The sequence below is a fragment of the Agelaius phoeniceus genome, chromosome 3, assembly GCF_051311805.1.
Source record: "Agelaius phoeniceus isolate bAgePho1 chromosome 3, bAgePho1.hap1, whole genome shotgun sequence".
NCBI classification, from domain to species: Eukaryota; Metazoa; Chordata; class Aves; order Passeriformes; family Icteridae; genus Agelaius; species Agelaius phoeniceus.
This window is the reverse complement of record NC_135267.1, coordinates 36,799,667-36,827,597: the sequence shown is the minus strand read 5'-3', so window position 1 is coordinate 36,827,597 and position 27,931 is coordinate 36,799,667. Positions and strand designations below refer to the sequence as shown.

Sequence of the window (27,931 nt, the reverse complement as noted above, 5' to 3'; positions counted from 1 at the left end):
GTGTCTGCAGTTTCCAGCCTTCAGTGAGCCCCTCCACTTCATGATTCTCAGGTGCTTTGTAACAACTAGTGTCTGGAAAAGTAGTCCCTGCCTCACCAACCAGTGCCTCAGAATTCCCTGGGAGAGGGGCAGGAGGAACAGCAGAGCCCACTTAACACATAAGCAGAAATTGTCTCAGCTTTATTGACTCTCAGGGTTAAGGACTGAAAAACTTACAACTGGTAGTTAAAAAGAGGTTTTAATCTTTCCCTATTCCTGTAATATCTTTATCATTCCTGTTCCCTTAAAAAATAGACACCCCTAGACAGCAGAGAGGTAAGGTAATAATTCTAGATTAATAGAATAAATAAATAAATCTAGAACTAGATGTCACTACTTCTCCTAGATACATCTTGTTATTTGAAGAGATGCTCATTAAATATCAGCTTCAAAACCTCTATATTCAAGCAATCTTTGCATTCAAAAGATTACAGGCCCTTTCAACCCTTCCTCCTCTTTCACATCACTTTATATCAGAAGATGTGCAATGCTCTGAACACAACCTTTTTTTGCATATGAGCTTTCTGAAAGGCTTCATAACGTGTTCAGCCCAAATGCAATCCTGCAGTTGTAACCAATTTCATGTGAATAATTAAATAACCAACATTAACATTAATTTATTAAAGCCCATCTAAAAAAACCAGCTTTGATGTAAATTGTGTTGCAGGTAGCTCCTTCAAAATGAAATGCCTAAATATCTCATTAATCATGACAGCAACCCCTGCTGCTGGCATCCAACTGACATTTCATTCGATTGCTATAAAATGCTTTCATCAAATCACTTTCCAGAGGCTCAGCAGCTGATTTAGCCACAAGACCACTCAGAGGATGGCTGCTAATGGAAATCACAGGGAGGGATGCTCTGGTCAGTCCTGTGATTAGAGCTGTGTTTTGTTGCTTTTTTTTAACAAGCCTTTACCAGCTAAATCACTTATTGCAGTGGGTGTAGAAAGCAAAGCAGAAGAGACATCCTTGCACCCAACATTGCCCTGGGCAGTTAGCAGAGACCTTACTCCAGCACAGCTTGCCTTTCCCTCAATTCCCATCACACCAAGGTGAAATCCAGGGAAGAGATATCACATACACTGCAGCAAGGTCTGTCCCTGCTTTCCTTGATGAGCAAAAACCCTCAGAGCATCTGGCTCTATCACAGCAGTAAGAAAAACAATCGAAGGAATGCCCTTGAGGTGATCAGACAAGGAGCATCTTGGTTGTCTAAATGCAGAGCTGAGGCCTTAGCAAGTCAATCACTGCTCATCAAAGAGACCCCGGGCCATGTAAGGCTTAAACAGGGGGAAATGCAGATGCACTTTTGTTCCAGTTTCACACCAAAATTTTTGTTAAAATTATGTGGCACCTGTTCCAATTCTAATTACTTCTAGCCAGGCTCAAAACCAAGCTGCCAGAGAACTCCCACCTGAATGTAAACTCTGTCCTTCTAGGCTTACAAAAAATCAGCAATAATCTCATAGCAAAAGCCTAACAATGAGCAAAAAGGTCTTTTACTGAGGCCAAGACACACACTGGTGTCCTGGTTTCAGCTGGGGCAGTGTTCATTTTCTTCCTAGTAGCTGGCACAGGGCTGTGTTTTGGATTTGAGAATTAAAATAATGTTGACAGCATGCTGAAGTTTTAGTTGTTGCTGAGCTGTGCTCACCCCAAGTCAAAGACTTTTGCAGTTTCCTGTGCTCTGCCAGTGAGAAGGTACACAAGAAATTTGGAGGGAGCACAGCCAGGACAGGTGCCCTGAACTGAACAAGGGGACACTCCATGCTGTCATGGTCAGAATATAACTTGGGGGGGATTGTCAGGGCAGGGGGCTGATCACTGCTCAGGGATGCAATGGGCACTGGGCAGCAATTGTACTGTGCATCCTTTGTTTCTCTTGGATATTACCTCTCTCTCTCTTTTTATTATCTCCCTTTTCACTACAATTGTTATCATACTTATTATAATAATATTTTCTTTTATTTCAGTAATTTAACTGTTCTTATCTCAACCCACAGATTTACTTTTCCCCCCCAGTTCTCATCCTCATCCCACTGCGGGCTGGGGTTAAACCACAAGATTGGACTGTGCAGCACAGGGTGAGTAACTGTAGCAAAGTCTGAAACAGCTAAAGTAGCAATTCTGTGTTTTAACCAACAGATGGACTGGCTGTCAGCTTCCACACACTGAAGTACTTGAAATACTTGTAACAAAGCTCAGGGCATCCCACTTTCACAAGAGCTCTCTGTCAACCACCAGTCACAGCCGGTAGAAGTGTGCTTTGACCATGTAACCCAGAAAGCCAGAGACCAAACCAGGTTTTTACTGCAAAGCTTGTGAAAGCAAAACTGCCTTGAAATGAGCTCATCATGGGATCCTCTCAGTGAATCAGTTACAGCTGCAAAAGGAAGAATAACTCCTTAGATATGTATTTCCTTGTGCAAACCCCCTTGGATACTAATTTAGTGCTAATAAAAAGAGGAAAATTGATGAAATGCCTGTCTATAGGACAGAGGTGCTTTCCAGCTGAGAAAGGCAGTGCACAGAGAAACAGAACAAATACTCTTCATATTATCTGAGCTATCTGCTTTGCAGGGGGGAAGTGAAGCACCGTTTCTCTTGCAGTGCTCACTTATAAAGCAGAATAAGTGTGTCAAATCTGTTATAGTCATGAAGCTGCTCCATGACTGCAGGAACCCAAAGAAAATTAACAGCATAAGCCAGGCAGCAAACATTGCTCTGGGTTGGTCTGAAATGCAAGAACCATTTCAACAGGGGTAGAATATTTTTTTATTGAAATACCTAAAGCACCAGATCTGTCACTGAGGCTCTATCTTTAAAAGTTTGATATTTGTATTAAAAACTAAAACAAAGCAAAAAAACAACAACAAAAACCCCACCCAAACAAATAAGCAAACAAAACCCCAAACAAAAGCCCCACAAACAAACAACAAACCAAACCAAACAAAACACCACAAAAAACTCCCCACAGGCAGCCCAAAGGCAAGCCTGAGCCACTGAAGATCTGTGTTGGCACAGCTCAGGAGCACGCCCTTGAGAGTACATTTCCTGCACGGGTAGCAGCAACAGCTCCCACCAGCTCAGCCACACACAGAGGTGTTCAGGAAGCCTCCAGCTCCCGCGGGCCAGGCTGTAAGAGGGAGATGGGCTCCCACACACCCCAGCTAGTGACAAATGTTTAGGTAAAAAATGATCATGCAGCAACAGGCTGCAGAACAGCATTATAACAACATCCTCTGGACCTTGCTTTGCCAAGGGCTGCTCAGGGGTTCTGATCTGAGCTGGGGATGGGGGGAAATGCGCAGTTACATGGGCTGGGACAGATAATGAACTCCAGAGTGAAGAGCAGATTTTGTTACATGTTTTAATGTCAGTATCCTAAGCAACGAGCGTTGCAACAGACAAGGCACAGGATATACAAATACGTTGCTATAGATATCTGGTCCTGCCTGGTAAACTCGTGTGAACTTCTTTCCTGCCCTGCGGCAAAAGCCGACACCCACATACCAGCCACTGCTGCACCTGTCGCATTTTCCCAGGCTGCAGACACGGGCCCAAAAGTAACACCTTTTGATAAAGTCTGAATTGCAAAAAGGAGTATCATCACCTCTTGAAAAGCTAATAATTTAGCAGTGAGATAAAAGAAATACCTTAATCAATAATGCCGCAAAAAATTCAAAGCCTGCAGGGTTTGAGATGCAAAAGGCTCCTGTCAAGTGGGGCTGAAGCTGCTTCTGTTGCTGCCTTCAGGGAAACAGAAAGAAAAACGAAACCTGACAAGTGAAGAAAAGACCAGTCTAAATAAATAAATGGTCTTTTTAAATTTTTCACTTTCAGTGACTAAATCTGCTTTTATTTATATAAGAAACATTGCTTATTTGCAACTTACTTTCAAGTTCAATCATTTTCAGAAGTTTATTAAAAACAGTGGGTGAAGGACCACTCAATGTACCACCCACATTTCAGTTTCACAATTCACATATGCTCATTGAATGTTCTTCGAAAGGTAGAGTGAATTGGTAAAGAGACCTCGAGCCACCTCACTGTCTAAGTTTATCCATAAACACATACCCAGGAACTATATGGTCTTGAAAACCTGATTCCATGTCTGGGATGAAAATCCATTATAAATAGCCACCTACCCCTCACCTTGCCAAAGAACGATATAATTACAAATACTCCAACCCTGCAAACAGCTATGTGAGACAAAGGCTGGCACAGTCATTTCACAGAGTCAGCTGCAAAGGCTGAAACAGAATAAATTCGCTTACAGGTGTCTGGGTTGCTGCCATCTATTGAAGTCACTTTATTCAGGATTATATTCCTGATTTACAGGGAAAAATCAGTTAGTCACCGACATGGAGCATCAGTACATTAACCTAAGAACCATTTTACATTCAGATCACAAGTGTGTGGGGAAGAGGCGCTTGCAGATCCCTGTGGCAGGATCTTCCCAGGTGCTGGAGACACTGCAAAGAGCGTGGGGATGCTGACACTTGCTGCACTCACTGCTGCCCACTGTGCCCACCAACACTGACCCCCACCAGCAGAGGAGAGCTTGCCATGGATGGTATGGTTACAAGCTACTGAAAAGAAGCCAAAGAATCACAAACTACCCCCAAACATCCATGAGTTGTTGCTAGTGAGTAATAAATGAGACCCATGTCGGGACCAGAAACGTAGCAGCTCTTTGGGGAGCTCTCCATGATGTTCTCCATCTCAGGGAGGAGAGCTTATTACTGTAAAGGGCAAATATTCCCAATGCAGTAAGAAAAGCACAGAAATATTTCAAGTAAATTAGGAAATTGGGTTAATTTGGGTGGGAGCAGTTTGGGCAGTAATGCAGCCTGTGATTGCAGACAGGAAAAGAAAATCATGAGTGGATTTTCCTCATCTCCTCCCTTTGTCCTTTCTTTTTAAACAAAACCAAGGGACAAGCAGCCAGTCCTATTTTTTTCAGATGCTGTGCAAAGTTGGCAAGGCTTAAAAAAATTACAGTTTGTTTACACAATATTGCAGATCAAGGAAAATATGTCTGCACAATGTCTTAGTGCACAAGGTCTTTTTCTGAGAAGGCTGGGTTGCATGAGGAAAAACCCACGTCATGTTCACTGAATGTAGTATTGTATTACATAATTTTTAATAAAACTCATTGAGTGCTGGCCTGCAGGATAGGGGAAGGTTCCTGATGGGAACTGGGAAATCAGAGAGAACACTTTTAGAAAAAGAGAAGAAAAGTGACAAAAATTAGCACAAGGCACTGTGTTGTTAATATAATTAAAACCACAGAAGTAGCACAGTTGGGCTGTTTTGTCATTAGATTTTAGAAGTTTCCTATGATGCATTTATTTAATTGATGAAGGTAAATCACAGAAAAATTCTCTACAGAATAATCACAGCCCTGAGAGAAAGGAATCCGGATTAAATTTCAGAATGATTAGTCAAACTCTGGCAGTAAGAAGAGCCAGCCAATGGCACCTGAGCTAATTCCACAGCATCAGAGCCACTCCTGTGGAGAAGATGGAGAGTTTGGGGACAAGGACACTGGCTAACTAGACAATGACAGATGATACCCAGCTCTCAGGCATGGTCTGCAAGACCATCCTCGCTGGTAATGATACCTAAATAAAAAAACAAGGAAAAGATCTGACATCCTTTCCTTCCCCAGCAGCAGGTACTGTGATGAGATATGGGGCTTGGAGGAATCAAGGGGATTTCAGGGTAGCTACTTTGAAAAAGAGCAGGGAAGAGAGTTGGGTTTGCTTTCAAAGAGTGAAAAGAAACATTTTTATTTAACTAAAAAAGTTTTCTTTAGCAGGTGTATCTTTAGTGAAAATGATGCCTTGAGAGGCTCCCTGAACAGAGGCTAGACAGTGTTAAAGGAATAAAGTAGGTACTTATTTAAAAGGCCTTTGAAGGATACACCCTGGGCAGTACAAGAGCCCAGCTGAGGCTACACCCAAGATGGACTCCAAGTCACAAGTTTTTACACTTTTATAAGTTTAGGTCCATTTACATACTGGGTTTAATTGTCCAATTACAGCTTCAGGTTATGAAGTCCCATCCTCCCAGTTTGCTCTCCTCAATTTGCTGTTGTTTGTACTTTTTGGGCCTGAAGCTGCAATGGTATCCTTGGTTCTTGGCTGGAAAAGGATTGTTTTGTCTAACTAAACTGTGAAGAAAACTTGCTAACATTTTATATGAAGTTCAGAGTTACACCCCAATGTAGAACAGAATCGAGAAAATATGAAAGCTAAAACTTAAGGCATCAAAAATATGCTACAAAATGTGGCTTTGGAGATATGCCAACTAGCTAGCTCTAACAAAATTTCAACATAAACTAAAAGTATTAAGATATACTGGAGGGGAAAAAATCAACCAAAAGAGAAAGATTCTTTGTTACCAACATGTTCAACCTCCAAATTCACAGCTATGGCTAACAATTTTTACTACTAATACACAGGTTGGTTTTGTTCCAAAAATATGACATCTAATATATATGCAACCATTCATTTTATTAATCTAGGTTTCTAAAGCACCTTTTTTTTAATTGATCATCACTTCAAAATAGCATAAAAGCTACTAGTTAAATTCCTTGTAAAAATACTAAAACAAATTTTTTCTCAAAACAGTATTTTATTTCCCCTTCAGTGGTAAATAATAGTAATCAAATTGTTTCACAGCTTTATTTTTCTATTTATTTATTTTATCTATTGTTGAATGAGAAAAACATTGAAGTTTCAAATCTAATAGCAAACCTAGAGTATAACTTTCCTGGATTTTTCTCCTTACAGAGATGTGAATTAAAAGCTGAGAGTGAAATAACTACATGAGAACAGCATCCTACTCATAAGGAAGGAACCTGGTTCTGCTGGATGCAGCAATTCAAGGAGCAGAAGACCAAATCTGCTGGTAGGAATCAGCCCGAGCTCTAGAATAGCTAAGGATATTACTCAAGTTGGTGCATGCAACTGTACCAATCTCACAGGGATTTTTCAAAATTAATTTTTAGAACCAGGGAGCCAAAATTACAGTGACTACTATCCTGTGCAGGAAAGCCATGGACCCTGGACAAAGTGTCACACCAGGAATATGACGCAAGGTTTGTGTTCAGGTCATTTTCAGGGCAGCCTTTGTGCCTTGAGAACACAATGGCAGGCACCTTGTGTTGGATTATAGCAACATTTATGGTGGGATGTGGACACCCAGCTGTCCTGCACTGTCCTGCTGTCCTCCCTGCATGCCCATGCCAAGGCACACCCAGGCTGGTGGCTCCCCACAGGCAACCACCTACAAGGGCACTCGTGGGTGTTTGCCCAAGGCAGTGCCTTGATGGTGTGAACTCCAGACCAAATGATCACAGGGATGAGCAGTGGTGCTCCTGTGAGGTGGACCCCAAACACAGTGGGCCCTTTTGACCAGCACTGATATGACAGACCATCTCTCTGGCCATGCATGATGCTCAGGGATCTAATAATACCTTCTCTCAGCTCTCACTTCAGCTTTCATCATTAAAAATGGGAGAGTTTTCTCCAGAAAACAGCAAACCATATGATTTTGTGACTAGTTCCTCTAAAATCCCTACAAAAATGGACACCATCCCTTCACTGAGCTGTCAGAGAGCACTGACTGGACTCTCCCAGCTGTCAATACCAAAGCAAGAGGAGGCTGGTGCAGCAGCGTGGCAGGACACCTCCAGTCCCAGCCCACACATTTAGTAGCTGCAACTTCCATTAATCCTGAACACTCAAGAGTTTGATTTGCTCTTAAGTGCATTCACTATAAATTATGCAGAAGAACAATATGATTGTCTGTCTCCAAGAAAGGGAGTGCTCCACATCAGAGGAGAAAGAAGAGATGTTGGTAATTTTAGGGGCACCAAGAACAGCCCTATGAAAATCCTTTCTCTCTTCTGGCATTTCTGTGTAGCGTTTAACACTTCAATGCAAATCATCTTGGAAGCAAATCATGCAATCTGCACTCAAGACATCACTTTTCTCATTAACCTCCACCACAGGGCTCCATCCCCAGCAATACCCACACCAAATGTGTTTTTCTGAGCACTGTGGGTGAGGGCTGCCTGGAGCTGAGCCTTTGTTAGCAGGCTGGGTAAGAAACAAATGGAAAATCAAATCATGCTGAATTTTATATTTATATCTAATTGATGCCAGTAGTGGCCAAATGGGTGTATTTTCTTCCCTAACTGGGTATAGTAACAGGAAGGAGGTGTGATAGTTTTGAAGCAGGAAGCATCCCAACAGGCATGGGATGAGAAGAGCTGACCTGCACCTGAGACCACATGTGGGGCACATCCTGTCCCACCGCCTTGGTGCCGCATTGGTGAAGGTCTCGATTGCAAAAACAGGAAACGTGTCTTCTCTCAACAGTGATGCTGAAGATGGACTTTCATGTTCACATGAGGAGAAGGGGATGAGGGAGAAAATCTGTTCCTGATATCCCCTTAAAATTGCTCTCTCAGGTGGAAGGATCTTCATGAACTTCATTTTAGCAAATGCAAAAAGAGTGCCTAATCTGTAAGGTTGTAGCATATCAGGCCATGGACAGATAAGCTTTCCTGGGTATGGCCACAGCAGGTGGTCAGGATACTGACCTCAGCCATTTTGTAACCTCTTAATTTATCACTCTGGACTCTGAAAAGACCTAAGATACACCTGGTACCAACTACTAGTCTGCTCCACTTCTAATGGGACTAAAAAAATCCTACTAAACCAAATTCTGCATCTTTTGCAAACCAAGATCCACACCAAGCTGGCATTTTTGGCTTGTTTTTTTTTTTTTTTTTTAAACTTCCCTTCCCCAAGGATAACATTATCTATTTCCCTGAAAGCTTTCAGCAACTTTTCTGCAGGAGGAGAAGGTATCCTGTGCGAGAAACCATGTCAACAAGATCTTTCCGTAAATGCAACGTTTGCGTAAGATCAACACAATAATTTATCATTTATTTTTTCCTCTTGAAAGGAACAGGAAAAAAGTGTTTAAAGGCTGTGGCAGTGGTTAAAAGGAGGGCTCTGATGGTGGAGGATGGTGCAGGAATCGAAAGTTTCTGAAGTGATGCCTTCTCCTGGGGGGTGACACACATCTTTCAGCACACAATAGCAAGTTCCCTTTGCCTTCAAATCTGCTAACAGCTCTTTGTTGGCACTACATATGTTAAAAAAAGGGAAGGCCGGCAAATGTACCACCCTCAGGGTCAGAGGAGTCACTTCTACAACTGATAGAGATGTTTGGAGTTTGGGGGAGAGATGGCATTGGGGGAGAGATTCCTGCCAGAGGAAGATGAGGTTTTATTTGCTCAGCTGAAGCAAGTCTGGACGATGGAAGAACCAGGTACATCCTCCAACTGACACTCTCCCCTGACTGAGGTTGTCATTCAGACTCTTCTTACCCCCCTGCAAAAACAGGCGTGATCCTGCTGCTGGACTTCTCTGAGATAAACCCAGCATAACAGAAATAATCCCACATTTCCCCACCCCTGCTCTGAAGAGAGTAAGCAGTAGTACATTAAAAGCATTTTAGGTTCTTGCATTCTTGTGGTTAACATTAATTTTTTAGCTTCTTGACCCTCTATTGCAGAGATCATGACTTGTCAGACCTATTTTGAGACCTTCTTTGAGTTTCACAACTAAAAGTCAGTGGCAAGAATCAAACAGCCTCCCAAAGGAAGGTTGACCCTCATATTTCCTCTGCAGCTGACATTTCCAGCTGCAGGAGGATGGTGGGGCAGAGTAGACAGATGGGTATTTATACATGCCATAGCTCAGGACAGAGCTCTTCAGCATTTGGTGCCCAAACTGTGTTTTAGAAAAGGAGAGGAGCTGCAGCTAAGGATGACCCTGCTGAACAATAGCACACAGCTCTGGCTGCGTGCTGGTTTTTGGAGCGATTCCAAGCAGGGTGGGACTGTAAGAAAGTGGACAAAAGCTTTGGATAGAGATCTACAGGGAGGAAGCGCTTCCTACTTCCTCCACAGAAAGGACCAGGTCTTTAAATAAACCTCCTCCTGAGCTCTGCTGAAAGAAAGTCCTGTCTGACTGGGACCCAGCTGAAGGTTGATGGGGCTCTCCTAGGGAACTCTGCTGCTCTGCTGGAATTTCCAGCGTGCTGGTGGGAAGGGGGGAGGGCTGCCCACAATCCCATTGTGACTGGCATCAACTAGACAAAAAGGCCTGTAAAACCTCTGACAGGGCTTTCAGCTCTGCCACCAAAGGTACAGAGCCAGACTTGCCCATCAAGCACATCTTTTGAAGAAAAAGGTATATCAAAGTGTACATTTACACTTTGTAAAGCCATTCCAACATCATGCCATTTCTCAGACCCATTTACTCTTTAGCCCTTTCTTGCGTGGCCTATGAGGCTGCAGCAGCATGCTTATTCTGATGGACAGAGACATTCATTCTGTTCCATCCCCCTCAGCTCCTTTCCACCTTCTCCACCTCTGCAGCTATATGGGATCTTCCAGCCTTGCCTCTCTCCCTCCTCTCATATGGTCCCACACACAGACCATAAACATGGGAGTCAGGACTGGGAGCAATACTGATGAGAAAATGACTGGCACTTACAAAAAACCATCCCCCTCCTAACAAATACCAGTGGAATATTTACTTTGCTTGGATGTAACAGAATCAGACCCTAAATACAATAATACATACTTGCAAACCATCCAGATCTTTCCTCTGTACAGTACCACATCAGTTAGCTTATCCATTCATTTTAGGGTACATACTAGTTGTAATAACCCCAATCTTCCCTGTTCTCCATCCTGAGCATCAGCCCACAGCAAGAAACCTGTTTGTTGTTTTTCAACCTGTCCTTAGTCTGCTAGAGCATCCATTGATTATAACCCAAAAGAAGACTTGTGCTGTGCCAAAATTGCTAAAATTTACATCTCAGACATTTTCAGTGGTGTGGAAGATTTAATAATAGAAAATAAGAAAGAGAAGGAAGGAAACCACAGGTCTGAAAAATATCAGGCTAGACAGATTAAGAAGCAATGTGGGGAAAAATATACTCCAAATTATATTCTCACAACAAAAACAAAGCTACAGGCAGGTCAGAAAGAACTGAGTTGTGCATACATTTCAGCTACAGTAAGAAATGGCTTTGCCATTTCTTCAATGGGATTCATAGGATCGAATAAGCAAATTTACTATTCCTGGAGGAAAACAATTATTTCATTAATGTCTTTGCACAAAGCAATTACCCAGCAGTTTCGAACAGACATCTGTGATATTGACCTGCCGAGACAGCCATTGAAATTGTACTTGGTCCAAATTTGGGAGAGAAAGTTCTCAACTGCCGTCCTGCCTTACAAAGCAGCAAAAGAGTCAAAACTACTTCTTGTAGCAATTATCTGCTAGGCTCTGGGTTCACTGGGCAGCAAACTGCTCTCAATAAATGTACTGTTCTTTTAAAATTCCTGGATTTTCCCTGCTAATTCACAACCCATGGCAATCTGACTAGCACTCTGCTGTGGGGGGCGGCATTACTGTTGGGCTGAAATAAGACAAAGTGCAGTAAGAAGCAGCCCATGCCAACACCAAATTTGCAGCCAAGAGTGAGAGAAGCAGAACTGCTCAACTGCCAGCCCTGGAAAGGCATATCCACCACTGGCATGCACTGAAGCAAAGATGTTGATTGCCACTATTCCTGCAAATTCAACACAGCTATTATAGAAATATATATATTTCTCTATTTCTTGTTATTTCCAAGCTGTCCTAATGTCCTACTAGCTTTTGTTACTCAGCTTTGTCCTAATGGCTTCTGTACAGACCTATGTCAGAGTGGATGTAGCTTAATATACTTTAATGCAGTCAATGCTCATTATTTCCAGTATTCCTGAAGACAAGCTGCTCCTCTCGGTAAAACTATGTTCAGGCCCTGATATGGCAGATATAGTGTCAGTCACTGGCTTTCTTCCTGAGCTTTATCCCAAAAGCCAGCCAGGCTTTGCTCCCACCACTCCAGTCAAGGCCTCATTCCTCTACTGGCTCAAAAATCAACTTCTAACTTCACCTCAAATATATTCAGTGCTGGTAACCACATTTGCTCTGGTCCCAACACTGTCTTCTCTGAAACTTCCCCTCTGCTGCACACAGGGATAGAGAGCCATCACTCCCACATCAGCCTTGGCTTTCCTAGTTTACCTGAGCAGGTTCTTCTTGCCTCCTCTCAGACACAAAGTGTCCTGTCCCCGTGTCACAGAAATCCTCCCCTGCACTTTGTGCAGTGACAGCCTCTTGACCCCTGGCACCGCACGCACCATCTCAACACCAAGTTTCCTTATCTGCACTGGGAACGCTTCCAAGAAGGGGATTTGCCTTTTGACCTTAGTGCCTTGGGTCAATCTGTGTTCAGCTCTGCCTGGGCTCTCCTCCACACTTCCAGGGAGCAGCTTCTTCCCTGTTCAGGGGCAGACTACCCCTCTGTTTCATGCCTTTTCTGTTCCTGCCATCCAAAGGGGCGTCCTGCTCTCTCAGAATGACATCCTGATCTTTTTCCAAGCTGATGGCAAATGGCAGTGTCATGGCACCAGATACGTGATCTGATCCCTGAATGTGGAGTTTCAAAACCCATCTGCTGACAAGGTCTAATGGATGAGATGTAAAGCTCAGAGGAAAAACAATGCCAAGATGTAAGTGATCCAGCACATTACTGGAACATCTCCACGTGTAAAACCTAGTAGTGAGAGTCATACAAGGATTTTTCCAGTTTCTTCTCTAGCTCCCAGTGACAGGTGAATGAGGAGGACCACTTTTATCACTCATCCAGTGCATGAACAGGGAATAATAGCCTATTTGTTTTAAAAACAAAATAGTAGGGCTGGACAAAGCCAACCAAAGAACCAAATGTAACCACACCCTCAACTAGGGGAGACCACAATCACTCTCTATTTGCTATTCAGGATCTGTGTATTACACACATATATTTCTATTTTATTCAAAATAAACAGGTTTTTTTTCCTCATAAAGGGTGAGACTCAGATCTGGCACATCTGAGGAACAGCTGAAACAAGCAGAAAGTCCATCAGGCAGTTTGATCTGAAAATACAGTAAAGAAATCCCCCCTCACTAAGCAGTGAAAAGGTGACTGAAAATACCCCTGAATGCTTCAAGCAGGCTGCAGGCCTCTTGGAGTGTGAGGAGTTTCAGGATCCACTGTAGGGGCAGCAGAAACAGTTCAGCAAATATTCATGTACACTTACAGATCCATGGTGCTTGTAGTCAATGAGAGATTTGCTGCTGAGAAAAGCACTTTTTTCCCTTTTTAAAGAAATTTTACATCGAAAGAAATGTGTCCTTGCTGCTCTAACCCATGGTGATCTAGCACAACTCTTCCCCTAGCTCCAAGCAGCATTTGTACCAGAATAACACAACATGATCTGCAAACCAGAAAGTCCCTCTGGACTGGATCACTGTGCAAGCCAATGGATGGGGAGAAACTGTGCAAAAATACCCCAAGTTTGCCAGAGCTTCAGGCTATGCCATAATGGCATTTGGATGTACACTGGGGCATGCAGGCATCTTTGGCCAGGCACAGCTCTGCTCAGCTGGGCACTCACTCTGATGGCCCAACATTGCTGATATGTGACTCATTAAAAATGTCTCAGCATGGCACTGAAGAAAATTTGTGTGTGTGCATAAAACCCCCCATATTGACTTTTCCAATGGAAAGTGCTTCTCCACCATGTGCTCTTTTCAGCAGGGAGGAAGCTGCAGCAGCACTTTCCTCAAGGCTGCACCACAAGCTCACAGGGGCTGCTGGGAGCACCTCAGGAAAAGCTCACAGAGCTCCTGAAAAACAGCACCACTCTCTGCCCACAAATAACCTCACTAAAACACATCCAATTTCTTGATGATGCTGTTACTCCCAGGATTTCCAAGCCTGCAGCTTTCCAGGAGAAATCCATGGAAATGCATGCACACACTCCAGACCATGCTACATTTGATACGAGTAGCCCAGTTTCAAGCATTCACGCAAGCAGTGGGAACTCCCATTTTTTCACTAAGAGCACATCCAAGGCTAGTACAAGTTAAAATTAACTAGTGGCAAAGCCTACTGCTCCAGCTCTGCAAGGGGGAACACCTGCCAGTGACTGCCCCAAAACAAAAGCACGATGCTGAAGAGCTCCTGCTGCAATGCAGAGAAGTGGCAGCTGAGATCTTGCTTCTGCTGTGCCAGGCACTATGTACTGGGCCAAATAGAGCCTGTTGCTGTGCCAAAAAGTGGGTAATTCAAGCTGAAAGGCAGCTGATAGGGCTTCCCTGCTTTGCCAAGCAGCTGGCTGCAGAAACACATTTTGCAGCAGCAAACATCACCCTGCACTGATGAGGTGGAGAGTCCTTTCAAGTCAGTCCTTAGCAGGTCTAAAGGTGGGCTAAGATAGAGGAGCTGCCTGATAAATGGCAATGCTTGGCAAGCAAAAAAAAAAAATTAAAAAAAAAAAAGTTATGGTCCTTTTTCCTATGCTGCCTCCCAGTCCATTAAATATCACTACATTTACCATGACTGAAAATATTAGAGGTCTCATGTCTTAAACTTGAAGAACAGTTTTTCCACTCAGAGGAATTTTGCTTACCTTCATCAAGCAGTAGTGCCAACAGTTGTTAAAGTACAGTATAAATATTAGTCCTTGCCAGTAAACAGATGCAAATTTTGGCACCAGATCAGACTGAAATAATCACATAATCACAGAATGGTTTGAGTCAGAAGGGACCTTTAAAGATCATCCAGTTCAACCCCCTGCCATGGTCAGGGACAGCTTACGCCAGAACAGGTTGCTCAAAGCTCCATCCAACCTGGCTGTGAATACTTCAGGACATGGGGCATCCACAACTCTGGGCAACCTGTTCCAGGTTCTCACCACCCTCACATTAAATTTGTTCCTTATGTCCAATCTAAACTTACCCTCTTTCAGTCTAAAACCATTGTTCCTTGTCCTGTCACTACAGGCCCCTCAAAATACCCCACCCTTCTCCATGTTTTTTTATAAGCCCCTTCATATTGAAAGACTGCAATGAGGTCTCCTTGGACCCTTCTCCAGGCTGAACAACTCCAACTCTCTCTGCCTTTCCTGATAGGAGAGGAGCTCCATCCCCCTGACCATCTTCATGACCCTCCTCTGGACTCACAGCAACAAGTCCATGCCCCTGCCTGTGTTGAAGGTTCCTGAGCTGGACACGGTGCTCCAGGTGCGGTCCCACCAAAGTAGAGGGTCAGGAACACCTTTCTCATACCTGTCAACATCTCACATGGAAAAGCCCAGCTGGGGAATACCAACACAGATTGAGCAAACCTGCCCGACAGACTGAAGAATATATGCAATATATTCTTCAATAGTTAGAAACTGGGCCACAATAGTTAGAAACTCCATTTCCATGCTTTATTTATTCCTATTTAACAAACTAAAACCCTAAGTGCCAAACTGAAGGTTCAGTGACAACTCATACTAAACAAATTAGCCACTCAGATCATTAAAGCACTCGAGAGATGCTTTGCTTCCTTCTGTGTATGCTCTACTAATCTCCACACTTCCCTCAGTCTGATAAAGCAATTAAAAAAATCCATTTCACTTTCAGTTTCTGACCAGAGAAAGCACTACAGGTTCACAGGCTACCAGGATTTTTTTGTAATGAAAAATGTTATTCTCCATATACTTTCAGTAAATAATCCCAGTGAATTTAGGCATGAAACAGATCCCCAAAACAAAATAGGCAAGAATGTAAACTTGGTGCCTCTGCCTCAAAACACTTCCAGCCTCACCTAAGGCGTGACTCGGCTGTAAAGCAATTTATTGGAGCAGAGAGGCTGAGTGATGCAGGAGTGCTGCAGGCACGGCAAGCAGGGCAGGGAGTGCAGTACCTCAGGCAGTTATGCAAGCAGGGAAGCACGGGGTGAAAGGACAGCAGGGCTCTGCGGGACAGCCAGCCTCGCAAAGCCCATAAGGAGCTTTGGCAGCGCCCGGCTGCCCTGCCGCCAGGCAGGTGACAGCAGCCAGCCTGCAGTGCCCTGGCAGCAGGGCCCAGCCCAGAGCCACAGCCACAGGTGACAGCAGCCAGCCTGCAGTGCCCTGGCAGCAGAGCCCAGCCCAGAGCCACAGCACAGGTGACAGCAGCCAGGCTGCAGTGTCCTGGCAGCAGGGCCCGGCCCAGAGCCACAGCCACAGGTGACAGCAGCCAGCCTGCAGTGCCCTGGCAGCAGGGCCCAGCCCAGAGCCACAGCCACAGGTGACAGCAGCCAGCCTGCAGTGCCCTGGCAGCAGGGCCCGGCCCAGAGCCACAGCCACAGGTGACAGCAGCCAGCCTGCAGTGCCCTGGCAGCAGGGCCCGGCCCAGAGCCACAGCCACAGGTGACAGCAGCCAGCCTGCAGTGCCCTGGCAGCAGGGCCCAGCCCAGAGCCACAGCACAGGTGACAGCAGCCAGCCTGCAGTGCCCTGGCAGCAGGGCCCAGCACAGAGCCACAGACACAAAGGTGCTTCACTGCTGGCCTTTGTGCTCATGGCCCACAGAGTGAAGCCTGTGGGATGCTGGGGAAAACATCAAAAGGGCTTTGGTACTTTTTCTGCCATGTATTTCAGGTTTAATGGTGGTTTTGCTATCCCCACCCCCCGGATTCGCTGCTGAACTGTCAGTGGACAATGAAACTATTGAGCATTTACTACAGCAGGAGATTAGTTTGGGTTTCAGTTTCTGCTGAGCTAGCTCATTTCTTTCTACGTTCTTACAGGAACAGATGCTAAAATATAAAAGAGCAGTAAGCATCATAAAGGCAAAAAAGGAAAACCCTTCATGCAACAGCATGAAGTTAAAAATACTTTTTCACAGCTTTAGCCAGAGCCATTCAATAGTTTGCTCTGCTGTCTAATTATTACATAAAAGAGGCAAGAGATTATTATTTTTTTCTTAAGAACAAAAAAAAACCACAAACACATACACACCTCAAAATAACAAAACCCCAACCAAACCCAACAACTAAACTGGCCAAACTGGCTGGATTAAAATAATTGTTCAAAGAAGCTAAACAGAAAAATTAGTTTTGTCCCCTCCCATCCAGCATGACTGCAGTGCTGCCTTCAGACACCAAATTCAATTGCTGCAGCAATTAGTCACAAAATTCAAGGCGAGCTGAAACTGTCAGATGCTCCAAGAGCATCCCTGTGCTAGAATCAATTCTTCCCCCACAGAGGCAAACCAAACAGATGGACAGTCTGCAGCTCATAAAAAGCCACAAGCCATCCCTGGGCTGCAACAGCAGCAAGGATGAGGTGATGGCAAACAAACAAATGGCCCTTGTGCCAGTGCTCCAGTCAATGCAGGAGCCCCTCTTCCCTTGGAGCACCTCTTCCCTTGGAGCATCTCTTCCCTGGATGCTTTGGTGCTCAGTGACCACAGCCCAGAGCATCCCCACAGGGCCATGCAACAGAGAAGGAGCCACCAGGGCTGGGATTTGCTTTAGGAAAAGAATAGGTGGAAAGAAACCCAGATTGCCCAGTTGCACCACACCAGCCATGTTTCTCTCTCCCCAAAGTTACATTAATCAATTTCATTCTTTTTCAGAAAAGTCCCAAGTATGGCAAGGTGCTTCTCCACACAGCTCTGACATTCAGATGCTTTGCCAGCTAGATGGGCAATCTGCAACCCCTCCTGACACTGTCTAAAGTACCTTTTATATACAGACATAATATCCATTATCCTCTGATGCTTTTAAAATGCTTCTCATTAGCCACCCCCGATGTGCAACCCACTGCTCAACAAGCCCACACCTTCCTGGTGCCACTCCACCAGCCCACAGCTGAACCTGCCTGCACCACCTCCTCCAAGCTGTGGGAAAATACATTAATATAGACCAGAAAACTGAGATCACAAAAGACCAAAGCCACTGATTACCCATCAGGTTGCTTCACTGCTTGATACAAATTTTTCCAGGAGGTTTCTAAACCTCTGAGAACTACCAAGCTGTGAAGTAAATATGCAATGTAAATACAGAGACGTTGGTAGGACTAATGACATTAAATCACTGATAAAATTTAGGAGGATTTTCAGACAAATCTTTCCAAATCATTCTTTTAGATCTAAGACAAGTAAGGCAGCTTCATGGAGGTTCAAACAAGGTGGAGTAAAACAAATTTAGCTCACACGGATAGCATAAATATCGCTGCTGGCAGCCTGGGCGAGAACCAGGCTCCACAACACCTTACTGATGACAACCTTGGGGAATTTCAATCCTGCCTGTAAAGAGCAGAGAACATGATACAACTTCCTATTGCTTTTTCAACTTATTCATAAACATTTTCGTATTATGAACATTTTAATCACCTGTGCATTGCCTACACAGTGTCATTAGGTTTTCTTTCAAAACAAACAAACAACCAAAATGTAGTAACCTTCATGGAAAAATAAACTCTCAGGGCAACTCTTGACAAACACAGCTGCACCATCCCTTCAGCCAGGGGATGCCTTTCTCCCTTCCCTGCAGCTCTCCCAGAACCGGCTCAGCAAACCACCCCAGCACGCACTGCTCCTCCCTGGCTGGAGAGCCAAGCCCTCTGCAGCTGGCACAGCTGCTGTCCCACAGTGCCCAGTGGCTCAGCTCTGGCACCAGTGACACCACCCTATCGCCACACTGCTGCGTCAGCACAAGGGGCTGCCATTACATTACATGTTTTTGATGGCTTCACCATTTCTCTGCTTGCTCACCCATTTCACCTAGACCTCTAAGCCATTCTAGACCTCTAAACTGCTCTCTGGAATTTAGGGTTTAAAGCCGACCCCTTCCCTCACTGCCAAAACATACACTTGGGACTGATGGAGGACCTAAACATTCACCCCACAACAAATATTTATGGGTGTAGAGGAACTTTGCACTTTGGTGTAGAGCCATCCCAGCTGGAACAGACACCAACTGACTGCAGTGTCACTCCCCAGCACCCAGAGAAGGAACAGCCCTACATCACCAGCCCCTCTCTTCACTGGCTGCCCAAGAGGGTGCTGGCTGCCCTGTACTCACCCTCTCACCTCACCCCTCCAGGTGCCCTGGGCTCAGGCAGGAGGATCTCCAGGCTGGATTGGCCACCCCATCCTTTTGGCTGCTCTTTCACAGCCCTGTGTGAACCAGGAAGTGGAGGCAAGCCAGCAGTTTATTTTTAGCTTTTTTTTTCCTCCCGTAAATAAAAAGCAAAACCACATGCGCAAACCACATGTTCGCACTCACTCCACCCAGTGACGGGTTTTACATTTCGCATCCTTCCAACGCTCAGAAATTCCTGGGCAATGATGTAGAGCAGACATCACCCCACAGATTTCCATTATGCCCCTCAGTAGCCCTGGTCCTACACTGGCAAAATAAGAGTCTCTCAAACACTGAATTGAATATCTCCAAGAAGCAGGCAAAGCCTGAAGAAAGAGATCAGTGAGGGTGACTCTGCTCTCAGCTTGTCTCCCCCTTTTCCTCTTTCCCAAAATCCATCCAGGACATCAAGGAACACTGGCAGAAGTTGCAACTCACACTTCCAAAGCTTCATTGCAGACTCTTCAGAGAAAGAAGAGCTAGTGTGGGATTATGAGTTCCTTCCCATGAGTTCAACCACAGCTTTGAATCCCTACCAACTAGAAGCTGGGTCTTGCTTCTCTTCTGCAGCTCCTCAGATGTCATTCCTTGTAACTCCTTTGAGTGTTTCAGATAAACAAGCTACAGGATCTCAAGTGACTCCTCAAACTTTAGTTGCAGAGGTGCAGCAGGTGGAAAGAGTTAAAGGGTTTCCCAGCAGCAGACAGTTTTACAGTCAACAGGTTGAACTTTTGAGCTAGGACGAAACCACCCATTCACCTTAGGAACTTTTGGTACAGAACCTTGCTTCCCTCAAAGTTAAAATAAAAAGCTGAAAGATCCCCTGGTTTTTCCCAAATGTCTATTGAAACTTCACCTTCTTAAAAAGGGAGGGGGGCATTAGGTCAGTACGCACATATCTACATCCTGAGCAGCAAGACTTCTGAATCTGAGCAACAAAAACTTTTAAGGAGCAAATACATTTAACAGAAGGCCCAGTTTGTGCCCACAGTTTGATGTGGCTACATTCAGGCTCTAATGGCAAAATTACCTGTTTTCAACTTCTGTTCAAAGAGAAACTCCATACCAGCAGAGTGCCACTTAGACATGAACATTATTCATGCAGAAATGCCTGCTTCAGAGCTCTGAAAACACTAATTAATCACAGCACTGGCTTTATGAGTGATCATTTACAAACGCCATGCCAGCTCTGCACCACCCTGAGATTGCTGGCAATGCCTCATCCCAAGCAGAAAAATGTCCTCACTACTTGCTGAACACCATACTGCTTGGACAGCAAGTGTAAGTCATCAGTTTTGATGAAAACAAACTTGAGGAGATAAAACAAGGCACTTGAAATCACAAGAAGGCATCTGCCTCAATTTTAATACCTCCCTACTGACTTTTACTTCCAAGACAAGAAGAATTTGGTGAGTTTGCACAGCAGCTCAAGGATGGAGTGGACAGCTTCAAGCATTACAAGATTGAAGAAATAAACTTTGCTCCACAACCTCAACAAAAACAATATGTTTGTGTTTATAAAAAGGTGGAAGCTAAGATGGTTGAGTCACTCCAACCACTGTGCTCCTCTATACTAGGATAAAGAGTAGATTCAATGCAGCCCTGCCGATACCTTAATTAATTCAAAAATCTGTTGGAAACCATTTTTGTATATTTTAGAAAGCAGAGCTGAAGTGGAACATCTTCTCCAAGTCCAACCTAACAAACGGGGTAAGCTGTTGGCGTTAGGACAGCAGATTATGTTAGCTAATAACCATCCCTTGCTCCACTCTTGCTCAGGCCTCTTGGCCCATCTCAACCTGCCAAACTGGGTTTTCAAACCAGCTCTTTGCTGGTTGTTGTGCATGTCATTAGCCACCTTGTCCATGCTTTATCCAATTATTTACTGTGCCCAACCAGCACCCTCTGAAAATGCACCAAGGTGCCTGGTGCCAAGGTTAATTATCCCCTTGCTTAAGAACTGCAGGTTATTTTCTGTGGAGTGATGGAGAGGTGCATTTGCTGGGCAAAGGAAAAGCCTTATACTGTGCCCCATTTCCTGAAGGAGCCTTGAATTTAAACCTACTTAACTAACTAACCAACCACACTGTGCAAGGAGCAGTGTGCTCATTCTTAGCAAGCATCACAGAAACACCACAGTCAGCTACAATTTCCTTGCTTTGCAGGAGCAGCATATTCCCTTTCCCACTGCCTGAGGCTCTGCCCCACCTCTCTGCCAACAGGGTAGATTTGAAACTGCAGTAACATCAGCCTCCTTCTCCCCTGCCATAACAAGGGAGCTCCCTCTTGTCTCACCACAGGGGTGGGCACAGACACCCCACAGAGCAGCACCAGAGGGCTGAAACATGCTGCCAGCCCCGTCAAGGAATGCTGGCACAGAACCCTCAGGCCAAACATCATCAAGTTCCCAAAGGAAAAGCATTCAAGTGTCTCCTTCCCAGCCTCCAAAGAATCCTACAGATTCTCCCAGCAGCCCAGCTGACTGTGTTTATTGCTGCATCCTTCACGTTATAGGTCAACATATACCAGAGAGACAGCAATTCTCAGCTAATCAGATTTCTGTGCAGACTGACAAATGGCTCCCAATAAGAACATAAAAACCCAGGAAAATCAAGAGTCTCTCTAATCAACTCACTTGATATGATGCAGTAAGCCTGCAACAAGCTCACACACTTTGTTAACACATTGGATTGCACTTTGTGGCAGGATCTCAGGGGGCTGGTAGCAGTGGGGGGACCCCAGCCCAGGCCAGCTGCTGGAAGGAACATGTTCCTCTTTGTTCTTTGTGCTCCACTCAATGCTGTGTTATTTTGAAACTAATTCATGTTAATTCCTTGACATACTATTAGTGTGCTTGCCAAATGCCAAAGCTTAAAACTGGAGTATGAACACACACACGCTCACAAAGGAGGTTCTTGCTCCACCACTGGATTATTCCAGCCTGGAAACTTCTTATAGGTGAGTCCTTCCTATCTCCCCAGTCAGACTTAAACAAAACATGAACAGACATTGCCAGTGGGGTGCAAAAATAACCTCTCCTATGAAGGCTAAGCACCTTGCCTTGTTACCAATCCTGCAGCTCTGCCACATTATGTTCCTCCAACGTCCTGATCATACACACTTTACCCCACAAAGCTCACTCATGACTGAGAAGAGCTTCAGAAATGTAATGATATCACTGACATATATATGGCACCCCTCCTTTTGCCACAGCAAGGCTGATGGTGACAGCAGGGCACTGCACGCCCCAGGAGCCAAATGGCTGAACCCAGTGAGTCAGGAGAGGAGGAGATGGTGTGCAGAGAGGCAGGTGGAAAATCACGGCCTCCTCCTCCCCAGTGGCCCCCAGCTGCTCTTAGAAGATGATGAGGATTTCCAGCTAAAACACTGCTGCTCTCAGAGCTCTGCCACCCGAGCTGCTGAGCAGGGAAAAGAGACTGTGAGTCTGTCAAGGTCCCTGATTAGGCATGAAAGAAAAGCCCTGTGCACACAATACTCTTACTGAAGCTATAAATAGTCCCCTCTGCACCAAAGTTGTGCATACTGTACTGACACTTGTGACTTAATAGGATTTCCTAGGTAGCCTGAACCAGCTGGGGCTGCTGCAGGGCAGCCTTGCTGAGCCATTTTCACAACACATGCATGCCACTGTGACTGGGGGGAGCATAGGGGATTATCCTGTGTTTTCAGTGTCCTGATCACACTGAGGCAGGAAAAGAGTCTGAGAAACTCCTAGAGGGTTGTAATGAGTTTGCATGCACAGCATAAGCAGGAGAAAACTTCCAGGATGGCCTTTTCCATGCAGCAAGCTTATCTCCCAGCTACACATCAGAACTTACTACAAGTGCAATTTTTTCTTCTTTATATTCATCCTTTTTTACAGTGGTAGAGACAGGTAAGAAACAATACTCTAATAAAACACATAAGTTTTATATCAAATAATGTAAAAAATTACTTTCCTGTTCAAATATATCATGTCATTCCAGTTCCTGTAAGTAAATTAAACCAGTTCTCCCATTAATGATTCATTATTGTCTTCAAATATGTAAGACAAGAATTTAAAAATCTCTTATACTACTTTATTCCTTCTAAAGAAGTTCCACCCTGTTTGAGTTACTGTCTGTTAACCTGGCAGGCCGACCTGAGTACTGTTAACAAAATAATCTTTTGCTGTAATATTTCCACTACCTCACCTTTGCCTTTGTGGTGCTTAGCAGCCTGCCAGTGGTGCTGGGAATCATCAAGTTTTGCCCTGACCCTTCGAGCATGTCCCAGATGTATGCCCTGCCCTTGGTCCTGAGGATGCGCCACGCTGCTGAGCCTGTGCCACCTTCCAGGGTACAGCCACAGCATTGCTTCACCTCACCTGCCTCATCTCTTCCATCACCTGATGAAGCACTCCAAAACCTGTCTGCTCATGTGCTGTGGAGAAAGCCAAAGTTGACCCTTTTATGCCCAAAAGGCACAAGTACCAAGGTACCTGACTGCACAGGCAGCTATCCCATTTTGCACCGTAGTTGGAAGGGTTGGGCACCACCTGGCTGAAAATATCACCCCAGCACTTGGATCCTGGTTAAGATCTGGGGCATGAGTCCCAGACCAGGAGGCAGCAAGACTTTATGTTGTACAGATGAAGAATAAAAGGATGTTTTCTGGTGCCTCACATCATTCCCATCATCACCGCCTCACAGACAACTTACCTCAGCAAGAAATGATACAGGACAGTTGCCTATTGCATATTCCCTGCCAGCCCCAGCCTCCTTCAGCTGCTCCATCACCACAAGCAACACAGAAACCACTGAGAGCAGTTGTACACATCCATCCACATGCTCACTACTGCACAGAGTGGGCCCAACCTGCTCAAGATGAGCTCTCAGTCGTGCCTGTCACCCTGGACATGCTGTGTTCCCAGGGCTTAGGGATGCAAGCTCTCTGTGCAGCACTTCTGTGTTTTTCTGGAATGACATTTGGCTATTTGGAGCACTGGGAATTTGTAACACAAGAAGAAGAAATAATAAAGTTGACCTCAAGCTGGTTCAATACGCTCATTCTGAAACTAAAGTAGCTAGAACATGGTGCATCATTTTTTCCTACCACAGTCTTAGCTGTTATGGAAAATGCAGCAATGAAGAAAAGGGCTGGCTCATGAGCTAACATTACCTGTCTGCACCTCATCTGCTCCTTCAGTATGTTCTGTACATCACAGCAGTGATACACATAGTGCTTGCATGGCTATCTAAGAACCCCAGGCAGAAGTGATTGCAAGAGAGTCATGTAGTTCAAAATTTCATTAAAGAAATGGCTATAATATAATCACAAGCCACTCAATGCACTGGAGGCTGAATGTTGCTAAGGAAAATTATGAGCCTCCTCCTGCAAATATCCTTATCTACCCACAACATAAAAAGAGCCAATAGTGTAGCAACATCTATATTCAGCACAAGGCCTAGACCAGAATAAAGTGATCATTAAATAGTTTAAAACAAAGACAATAGCAAAATGTAATGAGCCTCAACAAAGCAAGTAAAACAGGGCTAAGAGGCTGCACCAGCTACACCTTGCACTTAGGCACCTCTTAGGAAACCTTTTGTAGGAGATGGAAGGACAATGAGCTCCCCAAGAGCTTCCGCACTGGATGGATGATGGACAGGTGGCTCCTTTTGCAAAACCCATTTTCTTTATTCTGCACAGTGGATAATTCAGCTCAAAGATAAGGGAGAAAAAAAGCAGAGGGGGAGGTAGGGAAAATGCTTGAATGCTAAAATAGGCAAATTACTGAGCTAGAAAATCTAGATTAAATCAAGCATTCCTGCAAATGTGTAATAGAGAAACAAATGGCTCCCATCTGGAAGCTCAGCAAATTAACTTGGATCCTGGTTAAGACAACAGCACCAGAGTCTGCTTCCAGAAATGTAAATATCCAGTGTGCATTTGCAATCCAATCACAGGCTAAAAATATAAGACAACTTGGAGTGGAAATCTGATTTTGTGTCTACCCTCCTAATGGGAAATAAAACAAAAATTCTTTAGACACAGCAATCTGGACTCATTTTTCCTGCTTGGAGAGATGATGCAAGATGTCTTTGCACCAGGAAAGTCTTTCAGCTGCTTCTGATTGCAAGGCCACAGCTCACACGTTGGAGGCCTGACTCTTATCCGTCATATTCCAGTTCCCCATCTTCTTTTCCATTCTGTGACCCCTGGCTGCTCCACTGTACTGTCCTCAGCTCTGTTTATTTATACCACTTCATTTGATTCTTCTTACTAAGAGTATTCTAGTTCCTTTTTCCCCCAGAGGTTTATCTCTGGCCTTCCAGTAAGAGAAGGGCTCTTGGTCTCAGTGTGCAGATGGAGAACTCAACCACAGGCATGAAGCAGGCTCAGGACTAAATTTAGCCCAGAAGAGGATAGTCTTTCTGCCTGTAGACCAGGAAGGCAATTTGGAGCAGGAGCCTATTTTAGATGCTCTCTGGTGGTGTCTGCCTCCCTCTCAGCTATAGAGAGTCTGGGGAGACTTGGACTCTGAGCATCATCCCTGAGGACCTTTCAATGCTACAAAAGGAAGGAAAAGCTATTACAAGTTAATGTCATCCATATGGTTCAAGTGCTGACACTGAAAGGGAAGTTTTAGGGTGTTCCACCAGCAGAAGGCATTCATGGAAAAAAAGGACATTTCTCTGTGTAAGAGATACGTCCTTCTGCGATCACAGCAGGCACAGACAGGAGTTTTAAACTACAGAAAAACCACCTCTAGAGACAGGATAATCAGGAAAATCAGTTAATTCCCACATCTGGTTTTAATAAACAGATGGGGGGATTGGTAAATGTGGACAAAAAAGCACATAACACCCAAACTTAGGAGGGCAAAGAGCATATGAATATTAATAGCAGCAGTCAGATAGGGTGTTAGATAATTAGTCAGAATTCACAGATGATGAGTAAGAAACAAGAGCATGGATTAACATACTGATACCAAGAGGAAGGGCACTGCAAGAGAAAACTCAGGTAGAAAAATAAGAAACTCCAAAGGACTGCAGTGGTATGGAATCAACACTAATTGGAAGAAGGAGGGGCCACATCACAGGTTATCCTACACCCTACAGAGCCTGCATGGCAGTGCAGTGCAGATTCCCAGGTTCACAGCAAGACAGAACTGCCAACAGGGCTTATCTTTCTGTGGGACTGCAACTTCCCAAAATACTCAACTGAAGAACCCACTATTAACGTAAAGAGCTGACCACAGATATTCCTGGAAGCAGAAGACAATTGTAATCCTCCAGCTGCTGAACTAGAAAAGGGCAGCTCTAATTTAGACACAGTAAGTAGCTAAAAGTCCTCAATGAAAGCAACTCTGGAGGCAATTGTAATCATGGAGAGGTGATTTAGGGAAACACAAAAACTCATCTTTCAAATTCCTCATAAGCTTTGAGGAATCTAAGGAACTCAGCATGGAAGTCAGCTGGATGGAAGTGCTCAGGAACACACTTGTAAGAAGCTTAGAGTATCTGTACAGCAAAGATGAAAAAAAAAAAAGTTGGTACTGAGCAACCCCAAACAAAGTAGGGGAGATATGTAGGGAATGAGTCCCAGTCTAAATGGAGGAAAAAAAAAATCACCAAAAAGGGATTTTTAGGGCTAAGCAGAGTGTATGTGAGGAATGGAAAAGAAGGGCCACTCATCAAAGACAGCTGTGTCAGAGGTCAGGAAACAAAGGGGGAAAGAGAAATTGCCCAAGTCAAGTTGAATTAGGTCATGCAAATAAAAATAAAGAGCAAAGATCAAAACGTTCTTCAACGATACAATTTTTTTTTAAAAAAGTACAGAAAGTGGAAACTGACAGCACTTGGCTGATGTATCTTAAAATAAAAGCAGAAAGAGCTTTTGTTGTTACTGCATCAGGATGGGGAACAGCAGATGGAAAAAAATAAACCCACAGCACTGACAAAAAACCCCTTCAAACTATTAAACAGCCCATGATCAAGCTGAAACTGAAGGTGTTTCTAGTCAGGGTGGAGGTGAACAGCCTATCCCCAGGGCAAGCATCCAAGAGGGGAGCAATTTGTTTGGGCTGGAGTCTACTCCCTGCAACTACAGGAGACTGGGCTTTGCAATCAACACAACCTCATGAAATCTGCTATTTTGAAATATGCTGACCACAAACACCTCACAGAGAAACATAACGAGGATGATGAGAGTGTGATGGTGTGATGATGAGAATGTAGCAAAATATCTTAAAAATGAGGTTAAATGGGATCATTCCACTTGCAGCCTCATCCCACAGCACCCCAAGGCAAGGGTGCTCTTGATGCTCCCCTTGCATCCCTTTTCTGACTTCAGCACAGGTCTCCCAAACTTGGAGGTTGAGAGGAAGGGACACTGCTTATTTATAAGCACTGGTCATTTGAGTCCTTTCTGAAGAGACACCAAAGCTGCCCCACAAAACAATAATAATTTATTGCTAGGTTTGAGCAGTCTGTCTCACCTTTATCTACTAAAATTTGGTAGCAAAGGCATTAAGACCAAAACCAAGCTTTACTCTGAATATCCTTAACATAGCACAGATATCTCCCTGAAGCTCACTCCAAAATTCAGCATACTGAGCAAATGCAAAGTACATAATTTATGAGCACTTCAGGACTGTTTCTTCCACTGTATGGAATTAAGAAAGGCAATTCATGTACCTGAGAAAGCTGGGACTGTAAAGGTGGGCAGTAGAGGCCAGTGTCAAAGTTTTCTCATTCTCCAATGAAAGTGTCACTGTCAGAGCACAGAGTTGCCTTTAAGGGACAAGAAAATATT

At 44.4% G+C, this 27,931-nt stretch overlaps 1 protein-coding gene across 6 annotated transcripts in view; it reads right to left on the bottom strand.

The window, feature by feature from the left end:
• HPCAL1 (hippocalcin like 1) overlaps positions 1–27,931 on the bottom strand; it is an 80,819-nt gene that overhangs the window by 7,857 nt on the left and 45,031 nt on the right. The window contains exon 3 of one of the 6 annotated variants that reach the window (XM_077175070.1): positions 3,699–3,821. The exons of the other annotated variants lie outside the window; for them this stretch is intronic. The gene's annotated coding sequence lies outside the window, so the exon portion shown is untranslated. The remainder of the gene's footprint in view (positions 1–3,698; positions 3,822–27,931) is intronic. 6 annotated transcript variants of the gene reach the window in all.